The sequence below is a fragment of the Protopterus annectens genome, chromosome 1.part2 (genome assembly GCF_019279795.1).
Source record: "Protopterus annectens isolate FY-2018-M chromosome 1.part2, PAN1.0, whole genome shotgun sequence".
Classification (NCBI taxonomy): Eukaryota; Metazoa; Chordata; order Ceratodontiformes; family Protopteridae; genus Protopterus; species Protopterus annectens.
This window is the reverse complement of record NC_056727.1, coordinates 1,165,904,760-1,165,926,680: the sequence shown is the minus strand read 5'-3', so window position 1 is coordinate 1,165,926,680 and position 21,921 is coordinate 1,165,904,760. Positions and strand designations below refer to the sequence as shown.

Genomic DNA, 21,921 nt, shown 5'->3' with positions numbered 1-21,921 from the left:
TATAGAATCAAGTACTTCTCTTACTTGTTCAAATGTATTCTGGATGAATGGACAGAAACTGTAACTTCATCCCTGGAGTAGTATCCTTGTCCCTTGTGGAAAGAGGTAACATGTAAATTCTCTGCTTGCCATGGTCTGTTCATGTGTTATTTGCAAGGCCTAAAATGATTTAATTGGAATGCATGGCTAGGCTTTTAAAATGCTTCAGGATCAATAGCCTAGTAAGAAACAATGAATGTATGAAACTATGAATCATAGGGGTGTTGTAGCACACTCTGCTTTGATAGATGATACATTTTAGTGTGATTTGAATCTCTATAAGCTACACTTATGTGTCTCTAGTATCTGTCTTATTCTAATGTGGTCTCTAACAAATATGAATACATCACTTCAGTTTCTCTCCAGTCTAAATGAGTGGTAAACATAAAACCCAGGTATAGAGGGAGTGCTTTTGAGGCACTTAGAACAGGTTTCAGTTAGAACACACACATGTGTGTGCTCCAAATGCAGGAGGACCTCAAGGCTGTGCAGTTTGTTATTTAGACTTCTAGCATTTAGTAGACACTCCTTGATATGGTTTAGTGGTTGGTTTGTTTTAGAAGTTAGACTGGGAGGTCCATCAATTGAAATCTGCCTAAAATGGCAGAACTGGGTCAGCAAAAGCTTTTGCAAGTATACAGACGCCTAGTAATGAGATGTATGAACCATCTTTTGTGAAGCATGTGCAGTTATCAAGCATCTCATCCGTATTGCATCAACCAAGAATGACATTAGATGTTTAGCTAATACTTAAAGCCAATTACTTTTTCTTTATACCTCATCATAATTTTTAGTAATGGAAGGATTGTGGTTAATAGAGTATTTCCAGCATTTGCAACATGCATAGGGAACACTATCATGTCTCTCTCCATATCCCTAAGGGTTTTGCATGCTAGATTATTTACCACAGCATGGACAACCACCATCCCATACTCATATTTATCTGGTCTATGGTTACTCATGGCCCTTGTGAAATCAGCAGTTTTGGCCCCTGAGATAGCTCAATGTCACCCAGATTTTGTCCATCCTCATAAGTGCAGAACCAGTATGTCTCAATATTGTGTCACCAATCACTAGTACTTTTCCATTTGTGTTTGAAGATTGCTTTTGTGTAAGTGGTCTAAGATGTGCTGTTTTCTCAGTATTGCAGTGATTGGTTTAAGCCAAGTTCTTCTACTACTAGCCCTTTTTGGCTTAGACAAAGGTTTTTTTAAGTACCCCAGTTTATGATAATTCAGTATGAGCATATGCGGAGTGTGGTGCAGCTGAGTAATATTCACACTTGTGTCTCTCACAAACAGACATTCATGAATTAAGTAAAATATCTTTGGGGCCATCAAGAAATTCTTACATTAACTGAGTGTAACAAATGCTATGAGGCTGGCAACAGACAGTGAACTAGTTGGCAGACTTTCCATTTTAGAACTTGTTGACAATACAAGGCAAGCTATCACATGGACCACACTAGCTTAGCTTTATACAAATTTAGTAGACACCATTACAGCATCTTGCCACCATTTATGAGTAACCTACTTCACAAATCAAACAGGGCCATACATGCTAAGCCTATTGTAATTTTAAATTTATCCATCAAACTACTAAGGCCAGCCTTAAAGGCAGACAAAGTAGTACTTTGTTTCATCCTTAGTGGTAACTTATTACATAAGCTGGGAATATTTTGAGTTAGGGGCTTATCCCTCCAATGAGTCGTGTTTATCTGTTTCTGTAAATTTAGGTCCCCGATGCTGGATTTGTACCGCCACAATTTAGACGCAATCATGAAGCAGTATAATGCAACATTTTTATTTAAATATTGGTGGAGATGATAGGTTCAGCCCAAACACTAAAACAAGGACTGACCATCAGCAGGTGAATACACTGTCCAAAACTGAGTCTGCACATTTTCTCTGCATGTTCTGAGATCATTCATAGTACAGTATATAATAGGGATACCTTACCTTTTTTGATGAAGGGGACCACATACCAGATTTGATAGAACTCAGGAGCCATATAACCACATCCAAAAGACATCTGCTATGTATTCTTATCATAGCCAAAGCAGTGCTTCATCTCAGTCAACTCTTCATTGTGTAAAACTCAGATGTGTGATTTTGAACAAATAAAAATAATTAATGATACTAATGGCCATTTCAGTATATTTAAACTTCATGCAATTAGAAAACTATTCTGCCTCAATGAGCAGCACGATCAAAGATAAAAGAAATTAAGAGCCGTGGAAAGGTATCTCAGTTTGTTTTATACAAATGCACATTAGATCTACAAAGCAAAATAAAAAAAAAAAAAATGTCATTATGATCAAACAACAGTAGAGGTCAAGTCAGTCATTGTCATCTATGGACTGCCTCTGTATGCACCTTAGATAACTGATTATGAGCAAATAAAATCAAATGACAATAACTGCCTCAGTAACTTATTTAATTTAAACTTCTTGCTAATAAGTGCATGCACTGCACAATGCCACTACAAAAGACAAGACCCAAATCTGAATTTGTAAGAGAAAAAAAAATCTGCATTTTGACTGTTCAGCAGCAGTCCTTGTATTCATCCCTCCACCAAATATAGTTATCTCGTATTAAAATGCAGACTGATCGGGTGTTGAAACAGTGACAAGCCAAGCAAGAGTACAAGCTACTTTATAAAAGCTGAATGGTTACTGCCTTCAGATTCTTACATTGAAGAAAGAGCAAGGAGAAAATACTGCCAAATATCATACATGCTCCTTTGAATGAAATTGTTTAGCATTTGTTTCCTCTAAATGTACTGCTGAGCCTATATGCATATCAGGAGAAAATGTGTAGCAGCTTCAGCAGCTTAACTACATTTCGTCCATAACTCTCTAAGTTGTCAATGAAACATCATGTACAATATAGAAGTAATCACAAATAAATTTGCAATATACGCTTTCAACAGAGTGTGTGATGGCCCCACCACTGCCAACAAACTTGTGATGATCCTGCCACTACCAACCAATATGTGATGCCCCCATGCTGGGTCAGTAATCAAGGAGCCTGAATCCTCACCATTGACTCTGGAATGGGACGTTCACTTGGAATACAAATGGATACACTCAGTATCTCTGATGCAGACACCTCTGCATCAGGCACAATTTCCCTTAGGAGCACACAAGGCACCACAGCCTGGGGTCTGGATGTCTCTATATGCCTCTCCCCAGGTCCTCAATAAGGCTCCCCACTGGCACTGTGAAACAGTGCTTTGTGTAGCTGACACACATACTCTTTGTGATTTAATTTTCACACACACACACACACACACACACACACACACACACACACACACACACACACCTGGGTAAAGGCTGGCACAGATTACCCACTCTACCAACTTTACCCAGACTTTAAAGTAGATTTACTGCCACCAGTGAGTTACTATATGGTTCTTGATAGGGTATCCAATTATGCTGAGTGAAGTTAATATTAATACAAATGGTAACAGTTGACCAAGACAGCTAGGTCCTCTGGAGTGGCCCACACAGTGTCACCAAATAAATAGAAGCACTATCAAAGCTTAACTATTTTCTAAACAATTAAAAGTTTAAATAAATTTAATAATAAATAATAAAAGAACAAGAAAATACTAAATATATATTTACAGTGCACTACAGAATTCAAATAACAGGAACTGTTGAAAATAACATTGATGGACAGACTCATACAAATAAAGAAAAACAATCTCTAAACTAAGCTTCACTATATTCCTAATTGAAACTAGGAGAATTACTATGCCCTAATAACTTACTTGATAGAGCAAGGCACACTGAAATATGTGAGCAGTCTTTCTAGTCAGCTTCCCCAAAACAGAATACTCAATACTCAGAGATTACTCCCTGTAAAATATAATAACCAAGATGGCTTGCAAAATGACCTCATCTGGTCACCTGACTCTAGGTTCTCACACTATACCAATTTGAAGCTGAAACAGGAATTTAGGATAGACAGCTACAATACACATCTGTATGTTTATGGCAGTCCATGGGACTTCGCCTCTTTTTACTAAGCTAATGAACAAAAGCTTCTTCCAGACCCACCATCTCCAGTTCTATTCAGCACTGTGGGGTGATGTTCTAATGGTTTAACAGCTCATTTACATTTCCCTTATTTTTCTTAAAGTAAGCTAGCTGGTTAACCTCTTCTGTTCCAGTATCCTCTATTAAAACATACACATTTAATTCAGTTACAATAATGCATGTACATTTCTTTTTATTCCAGGATGGTGCACTGTTGATACATTTTAACACAAGCAAACCTCACAAATACATTTTCAGCACAAACTTCTGTACAAATCAGTTTGATATACAAATGAAATTGAATTATTTATAACATTTCAGCTAGCTGTGCTGGCACAAGTCATACATCCACTGCTCTACTTCTCCTGGCATGACTGACAGTACTTCCTATCATCACACCTCTCCCCACTTTGAACACTCAATCTAGTTTTTCAAGTGACCCTTGGGAAAAGTGGCTTGAGAGAAATAAACCTATCTGTGACTATGTTTCCTCATTCTCTGTCTTGAGATTCAATCTGCCTTGGCATTGATGACTCCACTACAGTGCTAGATTGTCATATCATATGCCTGGAACCCTAGGCTCCACCATAGTAACTTGGGATTTTGCTGGGTGACTTCCTGTAGCCATAGATCCACCTCAGACCCCCTCCTGCCTCCTACTGCAAATACTTAGACCAAGGGCCTCTCTGTCATGTAATGTTTCATCATGTTACATAGTACAGTGTGTGCTCCTGCCTAGCAGGTCAACCATGTGGTTAGCATCACTGATCTTTCTTACCACTTTGAAGGGTCCCTCCCAAGCTGCCTGCAGCTTATTGTGCCTGACATGAATGAAAGCCATCATCTGCTCTCCCACAGCATACTCTCTAGCTCAAACATTCCTGTCTTACCAGACATTTTTCCTGCTGTTGGGCTCCTGCCAGATTCTCCTGGGCCAAGCCCAAGAGATCCCTAAGCCTTGTCCTGAGGTTTAGGACGTATGCCACAATGGACTCTTTGTGGGATTCAACTCACTCTCCCACTCATCACAAATCAATCTAGAAGTCCCCACACCCTATGCCCACATAGCAACTCAAAGGGTGAAAACCTGTGGATTCCTGGGGCACCTCTCTATAAGCAATAAGCAGATGGAGCAAATATTTTTCCCACTGGCTCTTAAACTGGTCTGCAAATGCATGTAGTATAGTCTTTAGTGTAGAGTTTAACCTCTCTGCAATACCATTAATCTAGGGATGGTAGGGGGTGTTTTTTAGGTGTTTCACTCCACAGCACTCCCACAGACAAGCCGGTAGTGATCCATGAGGTGAATTTCCTATTTCCCATCCAATCATCAAGATTTTTCTTGAAGAGTACTAATGAGGAGCTTTGTTTGATATAGATAGGTAAAACTTCAAAGGTGCCAATATGAGAAAGTAGCTGCACCATAAGCCTAACACATGAAATACAATGCTCCTTGTTCTGAGGAAGTCCCCGAGGCGTATACTGGGGAAGAAAGCACTTAACAATAAGAGACTGGAGTTAACCTACTCTTTGTGAGCATTTTGTTTCATGTGTTGGGCTTATGGTGCAGCTACCTGCTCATACTGGCACCTTTGAAGTTTTATTAGTAGTTTTTTGGTGCCTTATCAAATGGATTTGTTGTTGTTATTGATATAGATAGGTAGTTTATTCCAGAGTATGGGAAGTCTCTGGGACAATAATCTATCCCTCTGGCATGTTCTATTTATTGTGGTGACAAGGCTTAGGTCCCTAGAGCATGTAGCTTGGAGGGATTGGGACTCCTTTAAGTGGAGCATGTCCAACAACTCTGGGTTTGACATAGCTTTGTATGTTAGGCAGAGATCATCTCTGAGTAGGCGATATGCGACGGAATAAAGCTGGAGTTTTTTGAGACGGTCTGCGTAGGGCATCTGTTTGAGGCTGGTAATCATCTTTGTGAGGTATTTCTGCAGCCTTTCCAGTTGTTGTAGATGTCTTGTGAGGTACATACCAAAAGGGGCGTTGTACTCTATAATGGGTCTAATGAGTGATGAGTAGAGGGGAACAATGGCCTCTTTTTTTCTGGATGAAAAACCTTTTGTGATGAGGTGTGCCACTTAGAAGGATTTCCTGACTACTGTGGTGATGTGATTATCAAAGGAAAGACTACTGTCCACCTGTGTCCCAAGGTCTCTTATCACACTTTCAGTGTTAAGTCTACTACCGCCTATGTTGTAGTTCATGGGTACAGAGTTTTTACCAAAGGGAATGACAATGCACTTTTTATCATTGAGCTTGAGACCACGGCTTTGACACCAGGCATCTGTCTCAGTGAGGCCCTTTTGTAGGATGTCAACATTGTTAGGAGTTTCGATTATGGCTCCTAGTTTACAGTCATCTGCGAACTTCATTAGCCAAAGACCTTCTTTGCTACTCTGTACTTCAGAGAAGTAGATACCAAACAGGAGAAGACCCAGGACTGAACCCTGTGGTACTCCACTTGTCACTGGTCTCAAGACGGATTTGGAGTCTGCTACTTTCACAGTGTGGGTTCTGTCAGTGAGCCAGTTGGCAACCCATCTTGTGACATAGGGATTTGTACCTAGTTTAGTGAGTTTATCTATAATTCCAGAGTGGGGGATGGTGTTGAAAGCCTTGGCAAGATCTAGATAGGCTGTGTGAACCACCTTACCCTCGTCTACAGCTTTGGTGACTGCTTCAAAGAAATCTATCAAGTTTAGGAGACATGATCTGCCTTTTATAAACCCGAACTGGGTGGGGTCCAGAGTTTGGAGATTACCACTGTCTTTGTTTATAAGTTCCATGATGATACATTCCATGGTATTGCAGACCAGGCTCATCAGGCTAATGGGGCAGTAGTTCCTGGGTTTCGTAGTGGCTCTTCCCTTGTGGAGTGGGATAACCGTCGCTGTGCACCATTCAGCGGGCACAAAGCCTGAGGTTGGGCTATGATTGAACATGGTACTTAGGTGGGGTGCCAGTTCGTTCTGTAGTTCATGTAGAACGCAGCCTGAGATGTTGTCTGGTCCCATGGATACTGTGTTCTTGGCTTTGGAGAGTGTGGCTTTTACCTGTGCAGCCATGATTACAGGAACTTTGCATTTTTCCGGTATAGAGATGTGCTCTTTAGGGATGTGGGAGGGGGGTAAAGTTTGCACTGAACCTATCTGCCAGGATGTTGGCAATATCAGTTGGGTCTGTATATTTAGTGCCATTGTGCTGAAACTCAGAGTAGATCTGAGTATTGCCATTGAGATTCTTGATATAGCTATAGAATGCTTTGTGGTTGTCTTTAGAATCAGTGGTGATTTTGTTTTCATAAATAGCTTTGAAGGATTTTATCAGGGATCGCAGCTTCTTACTGAGGGTGACCAGGGAGCTCCTCCACTCATGGGATTTTACTCTCTTTTGCAACAGTTTCTTCCTTCTGTTATACAGTATGTTCATGGCAGGGGACCACCAGATTGGCTTCCTTTTTTTGGAGGATAGCGTCTTGGTTCTGTTTGGGATAGCACGATCCATGCACTCATGTAAGTGCTTATAAAGTGCAATTGTGTAGCACTCAGTAGTCATAACTGTATTGTCCATCTGAATTGGTGTCATGAAGTTGGCTTTGGAGAAATGTTTTACTGTGGTTTCCTTAATGGGGGGGCGGGGGTAGGATGTGGATATCTAGGGTAATTAGCTTATGGCCGGACTGGATCAATGAGGCATTGATTTCAGGTGTGGAACACCAGTCACTCATGTTGGTAATGACTAGATCTAGGATATTGTTGCCCCTGGTGGGGGTGTGGATAAGTTGATCCATGGCATTGGAGTTTATGAATTCCAGAAAGCGTTGAGCGAATGAGTTGGTACATGAGTAGTTTTTACCAGTTAATGGTGGAGTAACTGAAATCACACATTATTAGAGTGTTTGATTGAACCCTAATATTTTCAAGTACCTCAAGAAAAGAGGAGTGGGAATCCTGGGGCATGGTGGGGGATCTGTAGCAAGCTACAATTTGGACTGCAGTTTTGCCCAGAGTTAGTTGCACTTGGATAACCTCGGCTGCATTATGCTGAGCAACTAGCCTGGAGCTGTGGCTATCCTTAATAAATATGGACACACCTTTGACTTTGGTGTTACGGTCCAGGTTACATGGCCGAAAAGTGTGGTATGAGTTATAGCCTGGTAGTGCAGGGGTGCTCTCTGGAGCCTTGAACCAGGTCTCAGTCACTGCACAGATATCAATGTTCTCCATTTTAAGGAGTGCCTCGAGTGAGTGCATTTTGAGATTTAGACTTCTAGCATTGAGTAGCATCACCCTCAGTTTTTGCTTGCCTGTTCCTGTTACGGTGGTGAATTTGTCATTTGAACCTTGCCTAAAAAAGTCACTATAGGGGCAGCAAGAACTTTAGCCAGTGTCCGGAATTCCCAGGGGTGACAGGTGCAGGACATCTCTGGCAAAGTATTGTGGTCTGTCGACCATGTCATCCCAGGCAGGCAGACACTTGATCCCTTAAGAATGACACCAGAAGCTTAGCAAATTGTTGAAGTCAATCATTTTGTCCTTGTACTGCGGTATCATTCTGGGTGATGGAAGAATGCTACTCAGGGTTAGTGTTATACCTGCCTGGGCTACAAGATCAAAGAGCTCTACCGTGTCTCTTTTGATGTAGTCCAGGGAGGTACATCTCAGGTCATTCACACCAACATGGACAATGACAGAGTCATATTTGTATTTGTTGTGGAGTGACCTGAGTGTGTGGAGCATCAGTATTTCTTTTAGAAAATCTACACTGCTGAAAATTTCTAGCAAACATCTGCCACCTTCTTTGCCTTGATGGAGGACAGAGCCACTGCTTCAGGGTAACTAGTAGCATACTCTATCACCACTTCTTCCTTGTGGTGCTTGGTGTACTCAGAGGCCTGACAATATCCATAGATATCCTTGGAAATGGCTCCTCAATCACAGGCAAAGACATCAAAGGACTTTTGACCTTGTCTCCTGCCATGCCTCCTTTTTGGCACTGCTCACAGGTCCTGCAGTACCCTGTCATATCCCTTGCAATCCCAGGCCAATAAAAGTTCTGCATAATATGTCTCTTGGTATGCTTTATGCCCATATCACCTGCAAAAGGAATGTCATGGGCTATGGCTTGAAGTCCCAGATGATAGGCTCTGGGCAGTACCAACTACTGTATTATCTCACCTTCTAGCCCTCCCTCAAGGTTTCACTCTCTATACAGTAACCCATTGTTCCAGTATAAAGACTCCCCTTTTTCTTGAAAATCAGGCACCTTCCTAGCTACCTCATTCAAGCCTTGTAATGTAGGGTCTGATAGCTCAGCCTGTCTCAGGTCTATCTTTGTGACTTTTTCCAGCTCCCTTTCCACAGGACGTCTGGTATCTTTTGAGAGTGGTGCCTCATTGTCAGCCTGAGTACTACCACTCACCTCTGTCTTGTGGTCTCCCTGTCCAATGGAACATCAGTACCCACCAGCAGCTCTGGCTCACCTTCAGTCTTACTGCTACAGGGTAGCCCCTCCCTGAAGTAGTCACATCACTAGTCCCAGTTTCAGGTGTAGGGTCTGTCTGGGTCTCCCTACCAGTCCCACACATCTGTCTCCAAGCCTGAATGCACATCACTGTATGCACACAAAGTACTGCATTATCAAAATTTTTCCCTATCAAGGCATCTGCAGGGATATCCTCAAGCACACCTACTTGCTTTCTTCCTTTTCCACCCTCCCAGTCAGGGTGAACCCTGACCAAAAGCATTTGAAATGGGAGCCCTCCTAAAGCTCTGAATAGAGTGGACGGCTCAAGTAAGTACTGTTCCTCTTTAACCACCACAGGCTTTACAATGGTTATATCAGAGGCTGTGTCTCTCTCTTGGCAGTGGGCTGTTTTCCATCCACCAAGATAAGATGCAAACTCTGGTGATAGTTTGGTACTCCTGCTGTCTCCAGACAACTTACCACTGGCATTCTGTTATTCCCACTTGCTGGCTCCCCCACCTTTTGTTCCTCACCTTGCCTCCGTGGACATCTATATGCTACATGGTGCCACTGGTTATATTTAAAACATTTAACCCTTGATCCTGGCTGTGTACCTGCACTAGTGGCTTCCCCTGTTCCTGGTGGACTCATATCCATGTGCAGCACTGTGTATCCCTTTTCTGTGTGGTTATGCCCTGCTTGCTAAGTAGAGATCCCCTGTCTTCCCCAGCTCATCTGCAGAGTTGCATTCCCTGTCTGCCAACCAGATTCTCATATCCTCAGGCAAAGTGCTAAGGGCTTGTTCCCTCACCAAAAGGTTTGCCACCCCTTGAAAAGTGGTGATCTGACACTCACTCACCCACCTATGAAAATAAGTGCTTAACTCAGCAATTTAATCACACATACTTTCATCTTCCTTGTGTCTATGCTTATGAAACTTGTTTCTGTAAGATTTAGGTGTTAACATAAAACATTCCAATAAACATTTTTTTACATGTAGCATAGTTTAAGCAATCAGTATCAGATCATTCAGAAACATCAGTTACAGCTTTACCATTGAGTAAGGGGGTCAGGATCCATGCCCAGAGCCCTTGGTCAACATTATACTTTTTACATACCCTTTCAAATATATGAAAACTATCAAAATTATCACCCTCTGTAAACTGTGGCAGACATTTACTGACCTTTATTGCTTTTGGGGTTTGTTTATTCCCTTCCCCATTACCTCCATGACCCTGGCAAAGAGTCAGCATCTCCCTCTCATGTTGATGCTGCTATTCCTTTTCTTTGGCCTCCAAACACAACAGTCTCTCATTTTCTTTGGCATCCAGACACCACAGTTTCTCATTTTCTTCAGACTCCAAATGTCACAGTCTCTCTGATGATTCCAGTTCAAAACATTTGACCTCCAGTTCAAGTCTCTTTAACTCCAGATGGATTTTTAAGTCCTCTGAGGAAAAGTTTAATTGCCCTGTTTCTGAGAGCTATACATCCTCAATGCCAGATTGGTTGTTGTCCTGGTTGCTGGTCTGTGCTGCAGCTGGGATTAAGGTTGCAATAATTTCCCCTTCAGTCAGATTGGCATGCACCAGTCCTTTGGCTTGGCACATCTCAGCCAACTGGTTCCTTATCAGCTTGCCATAATCATCTACTGATATCCTTGCCTGCTCTCCCTGATGAACTAAGCTAACAAAAAAGTAAATAAATAAAACTACTATCAAACTCTGAATGCCAACTTTGTGGCTGCTTGAGAGTACACCTTTTTAGTGACAACTGTTTACAGGCTTCAGGAGCTCAATTAATATCTCACACCACTACTCACCAATATGTGATGTGTGATGGTCTCACCACTGCCAACCAATATGTGAAGTCCCTGCACTAGGCCAGTAATCAAGGAGCCTACATCCTCACAACTGACACTGGAGAGGGATGTTCACTTGGAATACAAATGGATACACTCAGAATCTAGAGATGTAGACCTCTCTGCATCAACACAATTTCCCTTACTAGCACACAGGGCACACACTCAGCCTGGGGTCTGGGTGTCTCTGTCTGCTCTCCCCAGGTCCTCACTGGCACTGTGAAACCTGTGCTTTGTGTCTCTGTCCCAAATAGCTGACACACACACACACATTCTTTGAGATTTACTTTTCACACACACACACACACACACACACACACACACACACACACACACACACACACACACACACACACACACCTGGGAAAGGCTGGCACAGATTACCCACCCTCAGACCTCCCAACCGTTCTGAATTACTCGTTTTTTACCGAGTTTTGGGGTCCAAATGAAGGGGTGCCACGATTCTCGAGTGGCACCCCTTAATTTCCGGTTGTTTACTTTTGGTTTTCTAATTTTTTTAAAAATATCCCGCTGTCAGAGCTGACGTCATCACATGCGCAATGACGTCAGTGCCGTCAGGCTACCAGCCAGTCGGAATTGAGCTCAAGGAGCTTGCATCATTATTTCCGGCTGGCTGATGGGAGGTTAAGTTAAGCTGATAATAATGGCAGAAGCAGCATGCATGGGAATTGGATACAGCGAGCAAGCCCACAGATTAATGGCGGCAGCTGATACAGCAACATGGGGAACGGAGTTGGGATTAATGGAGTGAGCCCACGGATTAATGGCGACAGGCTGGCAACTGATACAGCAACATGGGGAATGGAGCCAGGACAGCATGCGGGGATACAGAGCAGCTCTCCAGCATGAGGAATAGAATGAGCACAACTCAGGGTGAGGAAGCAGCATGAGGAACAGAACGAGCACAACTCAGGGTAAGGTTGAGAAAGCAGCATGAGGAACAGAACGAGCACAATTCAGCGTAAGGTTGAAACTGTGTGTGTTGAAAGTGCAGCATAGTATTCAAGGTTAGCTAACATGCAATGAGTCCACTCAGTCTTCTGATAACTTTTGCCCTTACTGAATTTTGGCTTCCAAACAAAGTAGTCATACATTGTCTCCTGCAAGATAATACATGTCATTCTGTGCCTCTCTTGTATCTAAAAATAGAGGCTTGGACTTCTTTCTGTGCAATGCTAACACTTGACATGTTGGATAGGCAGTATGTCTGAACATGTTCACAGAGTACCCCCTGCTCACCATCTACATGTCAGCCGAATTATTCAGGATGAACAAAACATCATATTATATTGGTGATCTTCTCTACAGGGGTTAACTTCCCCCTTTAGACTTCAAAAAGGCTGTTTGTTCTTATTTAGTGGGTCATTTAATCTGAGACTGCAAGTTATTTCTGAATAATTACACTGCTGTGCTTTGCATGAGATTTGAATGCTAACTGTTCTTTTGCTTACATGTCTTATGATCTAATTTTTTTTCTGTGAGCTGTAGGCACAGGTCCAAGTTGTGCTTCTGCTATAACTCAAGAAAAAAACATTGATCAACTACTGATTACATTTTCGGACATCATTTCATAGCCAGGGAATAATTGAAGTCTACCACCAGTATTACATTACTGCTCATGCTGCTTGCAAATCTCTGTGTGCACTCAACTGATAGGCCTGGCATCGCAGCACTGCTTAAAGGCTACCTAACGTTCAGTGCTTCCCTGATGGGAACAATGTGCATTAATTTATCTTCATATTCTTGGACACTGACAAGTTTATCTACTCTGTGTGCGTGTGTGTGTGTGTGTGTGTGTGTGTGTGTGTGTGTGTGTGTGTGTGTGTGTGTGTGTGTGTGTGTGAAAATGCCCCCAGTTTAATATACCTGGTAGCTAGAGGTACTCAAGCTCATGACAGGCATTTGAATTTTAGACTTCATATTCTTCAGAAAATAAATGGTAACACAAAAACCTTTTATTCTAGTAATTTTCTAAGTTTAATAATAATAATAACAGTATTTGAAATGTGTTCCTATTGTGGGGCTGTATTCCCCCATTATTGACTTTGTCCAGGTTTTTTTGTGCTAAGAGTTGAGAGCTATGGTGAGAAGTGAGAACTGTTTGTATTCCCCCATTATTGGCTTGTCCATTTTTTGTGCTAAGAGGTTGCAAGAGCTTTGGTGAGAAGTGAGAACTGAATTTGTATTCTCCCATTATTGCCTTTGTCCAGGTTTTTTATGCTAAAAGGTTGTGAGAGCTATGGTGAGAAGTGAGAACTGAATTTGTATTACCCCATTATTGGCTTTGTCCATGTTTTTTGGGCTAAGAGGTTGTAAGAGCTATGGTGAGAAGTGAGAATAGAATTCACTAAATGATAGCCATTTAAGTTTCAGTTTTCCTATCTTTCAGGAAACTGCTGATTTGGCATAGTGGAAAGTTGCTTTGACTGTAGTGTACAAGGTCCTGGGTTCAAAACTTCCCATTGAAATGCATGGTGGTAACACAACATTTTATTTTAGCAACTTTCCAAAATTATACAAGCAATGTTTAAAATTTGTTCCTGGTTTTTGGCCTTTTTGGCCCCCTCAAAAAAAACTAAAATTGAAAATAAGTGTGAGAAGCTGTGTAAGATGCCTATGACTTACACTACTGTCATTCTATTAATAGTGTGGGTATGGAAGTAGATTTTTATGATGGAAATGTTCTGAATTGGGCAGTTTTGTCATTACTGGTTCATGCATTTTGTTTCATTGCCTATGACTACTGGAAAAATGTTCAAACAATAAATGTAAAATGCGCTCTAACAAGTGTGCTGTACTATACAAGGAATATAATTTAATAAAGTCAGGAAGTGTATCAAAGAACACATGCATGTTTCTTGTTTTGTGTGCAAGGGGCCAATGATTTGAAAACAGCCCAAAGGCAATATTTATCCACCACTGGCCAGATGCATTTTTTTTTGGATATGGTATGAGTTTCAATGCTGTTTCAATGAATATGAGTTTCAAGGGCAGAGAAGTTTTAATGCTAAGTCTATTTTCATTGTGAGACAGTGTTGTTTAGCATTAGTGTTTGTGCATTGGGCTGTAAAATGTAAAAATAAAATCCAAATAATCATTGTAGAAGTAAAGCAGTATGAACACATTAGTGTTTGAGGTAAATGGGGTGAAATAGTCAGGTAATGGGACATTTGAACGGTTGCAGGAGGACTCTGGTGCCATATTTTGGTTGTCTGTTCTTCAGTTTGCATTTGAAAGTTGGTATCCCACAATTCCATTGGAGTGGATGGGGGTTACACAACTATGTATGCAAATTTTATTTTAATTAGCGTACAGATTTGTACCTATTTTTCATGGGTCTAGTCCAGATTTTTGAGGTTTCCAGGTTGAAAGGTATGCCTACCCTATCAACATTGCCCAGATTATAAGGTAGATTCATTGCCACCAGTCAGTTACTATAAGGCTCTTAAAAGGGTATCCAATTATGCTGAGAGAAGATAATATTAACACAAATGGTAGTAGCTGACCAAGACAGCTAGTCCTTCTGGAGTGGCTCACATAGTGTCTTCAAGTAAATATAAGCACTCTCAAAGCTTAAATATTTTCTAAAAAGGACCAGACACAATGAAAAGTTTAAATATATTTAATAATAAATAATAAAAGCATAAGCAAATACTAAATATATATTTACAGTAAACCACAGAGTTCAAATCACAGGAAATATTGAAAATAACATTGATGGACAGACTCATACAAATAAAGAAAACAATCTCTAAACTAAGCTTCACTGTATTCCTGACTGAATCTAGGAAATTACTATTCCCTAATAACTTACTTGATAGAGTAAGGCACAATGAAATATGTGAGTAGTATTTCTAGTCAATTATCAGAGATTATTCGCTGTAAAATATAATAACCAAGATGGCTTGCAGAATGACCTTATCTGGTCACCTGACTCTAGGTTCTTACAGTATACCAATTTGTAGCTGAAAGAGGAACTGAGATAAACTGCTACAATAAAATCTAAATGTTTATGGCAGTGCTTGGAGCTTCCCCTCTTTTTACTGAGCTAATGAACAAAGGCTTCTTCCAGACCCACCTTTTCCAGTCCTATTCAGCACAGTGGGTGACATTTTAATAGTTCAACAGCTCGTTTACATTTCCCTTATTTTTCTTAAAGTAAGCTAGCTGGTTAACCTCTGCTATCCCACTATCCTCTATTAAAACATTAGTTCAGTTAGAATATTACATGTACATTTCTTTTCATTCCAGCAGCATGCACTGTTGATAAATTTTAACACAAGCAAAACTCACAAATACATTTTCAGCACAAGCATCTGTACAAATCAGTTTTATATATAAATGACATATAATTATCTACAAAATTCCAGCTAGCTGTGATGGCACAAGTCATACATCCACTGCCCTACTTGTCCTGGCATGGCTGGCAGTACTTCCTATCATCACATATACAAAGCTTCTGTGAAGCACAAAATGGGGACAGAGAAAACCTTTATAAAGTCAGTAAGAATTCCTTCAAAGACAAGTTTTTTCTGATAGTTTTGGTGCAAGCACTTGCTTACTTAGAAACAATTCTGCATCAGGAAAATGCACCTCAAAGCTAATTTTTCATTCTCTGGACACCTGCTGTTTGACAGTCTTTTATTACTTTAATACAATGTCACATCTGTGTCCTATATAATGTCAGTCCTTACAGTGCTGTGCTATCAGTCTTTAATTACTTTAATACAATGTCACATCTATCTCCTATGCAATGCCAACCATTACAACTGGTGCATAAAATATGCCAAAAGCGCATTCTATTGATGGCGTGCAGACAGCTCCATTCTGCTACTATCATTAAGGCTTGGGAGCAAGACTGAGCTTCTATAATGCATTGTTCTATGACAGCTTTGCCTCTGTTTCAAGTCAATCAGGGAAAGAAAGCAATCAATAAGTGGTAAAAAGTGAAAGGAAAAAAATAAAAGGGGTTGGATGTGGGCTGAACCCTAGAACATTCTCTTACTAATGGAGATAATTATACACATTGGTAGCTCCAAGCATTCGCTTCATTGGGGAAAAAGGCAATTTAAAGCTAATTTGTCTTTGGCCCAGGCATAAGAGCAGCTTGTGAGCCACTGTTTTACATATTTGCTGAGGGTTGCTGTTGCTAGTTTTGTGCTTTATCTGGGGTTTGGCAGATACAGAAATACTTATTTTTGAGAGTGAGTTACAGGGGTCTTCACTCAAAGAGGTATGGACATTTCAATTTCCTTTTAATTAGTTGATTTTAATTTTTAACAGTCTTTCATGCAGTCGTTAACTGACAAACTGAATCAGCATGTCACTCTTGTGGATGTTGCATTTTGCAGTTAAAGTTGCTCTTCATATCCTGACTTTAAAACACAACACAACTTAGAAATTTTCAAAAAAAAAGATAACTTCAGCACCCTTTCTTTGCTTAACTCATTATATATAACATACTACAAATCCTTATAGTTCAGAATAATTTGCTGATATTTTCATAAAACTGAAATGTCTGTAACCAGTTGTTATCTATGAGATGCTGTAGTTGGTCATTCAGAGAAATGAGTTGGAAGCTAGCTTAGTAACCACCTTAAAGTCAGCTGCATTCATAAAAAGAGATGACTTGTAAACAATGGAAAATAATGCAAACTGTAACATGCAGCTTATAAATATATCCACAGAGATTTGTTACACTGCAGATGTTTTCAGATTTTTGATATATTCCATCAGTAATCATGTCCATGATTCCATATTAATTTTAACAACAATTAAAAGAACACAAGCAGACCAAGAGTAATACACTTTTGCATTTGTAATTCTAACCCTTTTGCAATTAGAGTTCTCTTTTTTTAGAAAATTTCATAGCAGACTCTACTATAACACAATCATTTTAATATTCTCTGACCACATATATAATCTATGCATAAGAATAACAGATTTATAATTTTATAATACGTTATTTATTTGGTACACAACTCTGTATCTAATTTTTCTTTCCATGTAGAACAGCATTATAAAATATAAGAAACAAAAGCATTGAGACACATTTTTCAAACTAAATTTCTAAGTGTTTGTGTAGTTTGCCCTTATGGCAAACAAAGCCAGATTTGTATAATTTCAACATACAGTATTTCCAAATGCCTTACAGATATATTATTTTCCTGGCATGAAAGTAAAATGTAATGAGAAAGTTAAATTACTGATATAAAGCAAGCGATATTTAGATGTATTCAGTGTGTGTAAAAAGAAGTTTGTTTTTTAAAAAGAAAATTTCGTCTTATAAGTTCTAATATATAGTACTAAGTGCGTGACTATGTCCTGAACATTGAAGCTCACTGTAGGCCAGCCTACCCAGTCTGCATCCTGTTTCTCAGGATGCCTGTATCATAGGAAAATTAATTTCATCAATACTGGCAAATGTACAAAGACATGAAAGAGTGAATAAGGGCCCATGGGAAAATGTATTTTGCAAAGTCAATGCTTGCTTTGTTTGGTGAACTACAGTAAAAGATATTTAAACTGGTAAGAACAAATATTACACTCGGTTTTAGTCAAAATGTATGGGGTGGAAGATCTAAATAAAATAATTACACATTTTACAGAACAATGAATATGGTTAATGATCTTGTTTCAGAGAATATCTTACAAAGTTAAGCCATAAACTTCTCAGTGAAAAGCTGAAGGAAGAGCTTTAATGCTGAAAGATTTATGAGAATTATTTTTGACACCCCCCACACATATTCAGACATAGTAGAAAAGATGAATAAACTGAAAAGAAACCCCTACATCACCCACTGGATTACCAACTGGTTTGTGGGTAGGACACAGGAATCAAAGCAAGGAAGCTGCCACTACAAAGACACCAGTCATCAGTGGAGTCCCCCAGGGTTTGGTGCTGGGAATCCAGTTTGACATTTACTTCTCTGAAGTAAAAGGCAATACCAAAGGGATCTGGCTTATACTAAGTTTGCAGATGACTTCTAATTAGGAGTAGTCATTGAATCCCCATATGATATAGCAATCCTGCAGGAAGGTTCGTCCCAAATAAATAACTGGTGCCATAATCATGGACCTAAGTTAAATGCCAGAAATGACTTATTTGATCCTTTGGGAAGTCATCTACCCCAGGGAACTACCACATTGAATATATACCCTAAGAGTTGACTCAGCTGATTGGGATTTAGCAATTTTCATGGACAGTGAATTAACTTTCATCCAACATGTGTCCCCTGTCATAAGAAAGTTCTTCTATGTTGCACTGCTTATAAAAAAGTGATTGTATCCAGATCTGTTTGCCTTTACACACCCCTCATGAGGCCATTCACTGTGTATAATGCCCCCTTTGGCATGGACCTGTCCAGAAACATTCAACAACTGGAATGCCCACAGATATACCTTACTAAAAGGATACAAAGCCTAACCAATATGTTCTACATGGACTGACTCAAAGTCCTGTTACTGTACTTGGTATCTTTGTGATGACCCTCCACTGGATTGGTAATCGAAGAGTCTCAATCCTCACCACTGGAAACAGTGGGGGATGTTCAGTGGGAGGATGACAAGTATACACACAGTATTTACAGATGCAGCTGTCTGCATCAAGTGCAACTTCCCCTAAGAGCACACAGCGACCACAGTCAGTATAGGGCTGGTTTCTCCCCCCATCTCTAGATCCCTAATAAGACTTCCCACTGGCATATCTATATGGTTGACATGGTTGAGTCCTTAGCCAGGGTTCCAAGCCAAGTCCTCCAACATACTCTCTGTCCATCCAGGGCTCCGTGTCCCTGCCCAAGTAGCTGACACGCAACCTCTTGGAGATTTGTTTTATACACACACACACACACACACACACACACACACACACACACACACACACACACACACACACACACACACACACCTGGGAAAGGATGGCACAGGTTTATTTTCTATGCCCCTTCTGCCTGGTCTATAAGGTAGTTAACACTGCCAACAGAACCCCTTATCAGCTACTTTAAGGCCCTTAACAAAGGGGGTCCAATTTTACTGTGCAATATTGATATTAATACAAATGGTAGTTTGACGAAGAGCAAGGCTGTTAGGAGTGGCCCACACAGTGTCATCAAATAAACATGCAAGTGCTCTCAAAATGTAAATATCTCTACACAGATCAGCTGCAATGAAAGGTTTAAATATATTAATAATAAATAATAAGCGAACAAGACAATACTAAATATATATTCACAGTGACATCAGAGTTTAAAACCACAGGAAATAATTAAAACAACATTGCAGGACAGTCTCAAATAAATAAAGAAAAAAATCTAAACTAAGTTTCAGTATATTCCTGACTGAATCTAAGAGAATTATCCTATAACCTAAGAACTTACTAATAGAGCAGGGCAGATGTAGTGAATGGATCTTCTAGTTATTGTCAGGTCCAAGACAAAATGCAGAATGCTCTGTCTCATTAAGAGACTTCTTAAAAATAATATCTAAAATATTACTGCTGGAGTAGCTTGCAGAATGACATCACTTCTTGTCATATGACCCTAGTTCCCAGGCAAAACAACCATTGATGGCAACTGGTAGCATTTAGCATCTACCTGTAAAAATACATTGACAAGGGCTTTGCTCAGATCTTTGGCAGATGCTGGAAGTCATAAAACAATTGTATTCCTTCATGCTTTCAAGACTAGTAATTGGTTCACATAAAGACAATACAGAAAGGTTTCTAGCACAGAGTTTATGTCTCTTACTGCAGTGAAAACTGAAAGATACCATCTTTTATGGCCTAGCCTATAAAGTAATTTAATTTCAGATATTTTTGTAAAGTTTGCAGGACTGAGGTTAACCTTCTGTATTCCAGTTTCCACTGTTAAAATACATACATTTAAACAGTTACAATAGTGCGTGTACATTTCTGTTCTCTTCCAGTAGGGTACACTGTGGATCCATTTTAAACACAAGCATTTTACAAATACCTTTTCAACACACATGTATGTATAAGCAGTTTGATATAAACATGACATACAGTTCTAATACATTTATAACACAAGCATCTTATATAAATCATTTCAGTATTCACCAATGACATATAATTATTTACAAAATTCCAGCTAGCTGTGCTGGTAGTACCCCCTTTTTCCACAATCCTACAAACTGCTAAAAGGTAACTTGATCTGATATACAAGACATCCTCTGACCCAATACTAATGGACCTATTGTACATCGGCAAGTCAAATGACATCAGAAATACTCAGTCTAGAGATCTAAACATGTTCTGCAAAGTCAACAGAATGGTTTGGAAGGACAGGTATATCTTGTAGAGAATATCAGCACTGTGGAACTGATTCTCTATCCACATAAAACAAAGCTAATCCCTGTCCATATTCACATGCAACTTTGATCTTGGATAGGTACTAGAAAATGTACCCCAGGACTGCTCTTGTACTGCTATTGAACAGAAGCAGCTTCTAAATGCTTTTATCCCAAGCATGGATCCCATCAAATTATCTATTGCATGACCCTAGTTATGCTCACTAGGGGTAATATATAATTATTGGGGCTATATCATTTTGTGGAAAGACATCTCCATCAAACACCTCTTCATTGACACCAAACTGTCGAAATTCACTTTAGTTGTTGTTGTTTGTCTTTCGCTTTTCCCGGTTAGGGGTCGCCACAGCGGAACTCCGATCTACTAATGATTGGCAGTAGATTTTCACGGTGCCGAGTTGCCAGCTCAACGCCCAACCTTCAACGAAGGCACGCCCATTCACGCATGTCTTTTGGAATGCCACTTGACCTGCGGAGAGGACATGCAGACTCCACATAGAAGACACTCCCCGCACTTCAGCCGAGAATCGAACGGGAGAACCTCTTGCTGTGAAGCAACAATGCTACCACTGCACCACCGTGGAATTCACTTTAGTGATTCACAGAATTTTACCCAGGGTAATTAAAAAATTGTCCTGTGGCACAATGGAACACACAATGCACTAAATCATACCCATCCAAGTGGGGTCTTTGCTCCCCACACACCCCAACTATATATACCAACTACAAGATCACATTACAGTGGGGAAAAGGGCAAAGTTGTGGAGCTGTCCAACAACTTACATACCCTAGGTAAAATTCTGTGAATAGCAGAAGTGAATTTCGACAGTTTGGTGTCGATGGAGAGGTGTGTGATGGAGACATTTTCTGATGAAATAATATAGACCCATATTTACTGACCACAAAATAGGTAACGTCAAGTTAAATGGGATAGGTTAATTTAAGCATGAAAAGGTGAACTGACTAGTTTTTTAATGGCACACGAAGGCAGCTATGCTACTTCTTACCTGTGAACCTATGAGAAATTAAGGCTATATCTACAATGCTGAAAGACTGAATATACATGATATTCGAGACTGTTGTGTCATAGTAACAGGAACAAAGAGTAAGTCATTTTTTTGTTTGTTTAAGTTTAATCAAAGGT

General features: G+C 40.1%; 1 protein-coding gene across 2 annotated transcripts in view; it reads left to right on the top strand.

Annotated features, from left to right (window-relative positions):
• Nucleotides 1–21,921, top strand: part of LOC122792269 (mucin-3A-like) — a 408,767-nt gene that overhangs the window by 190,412 nt on the left and 196,434 nt on the right. The window lies entirely within an intron of this gene.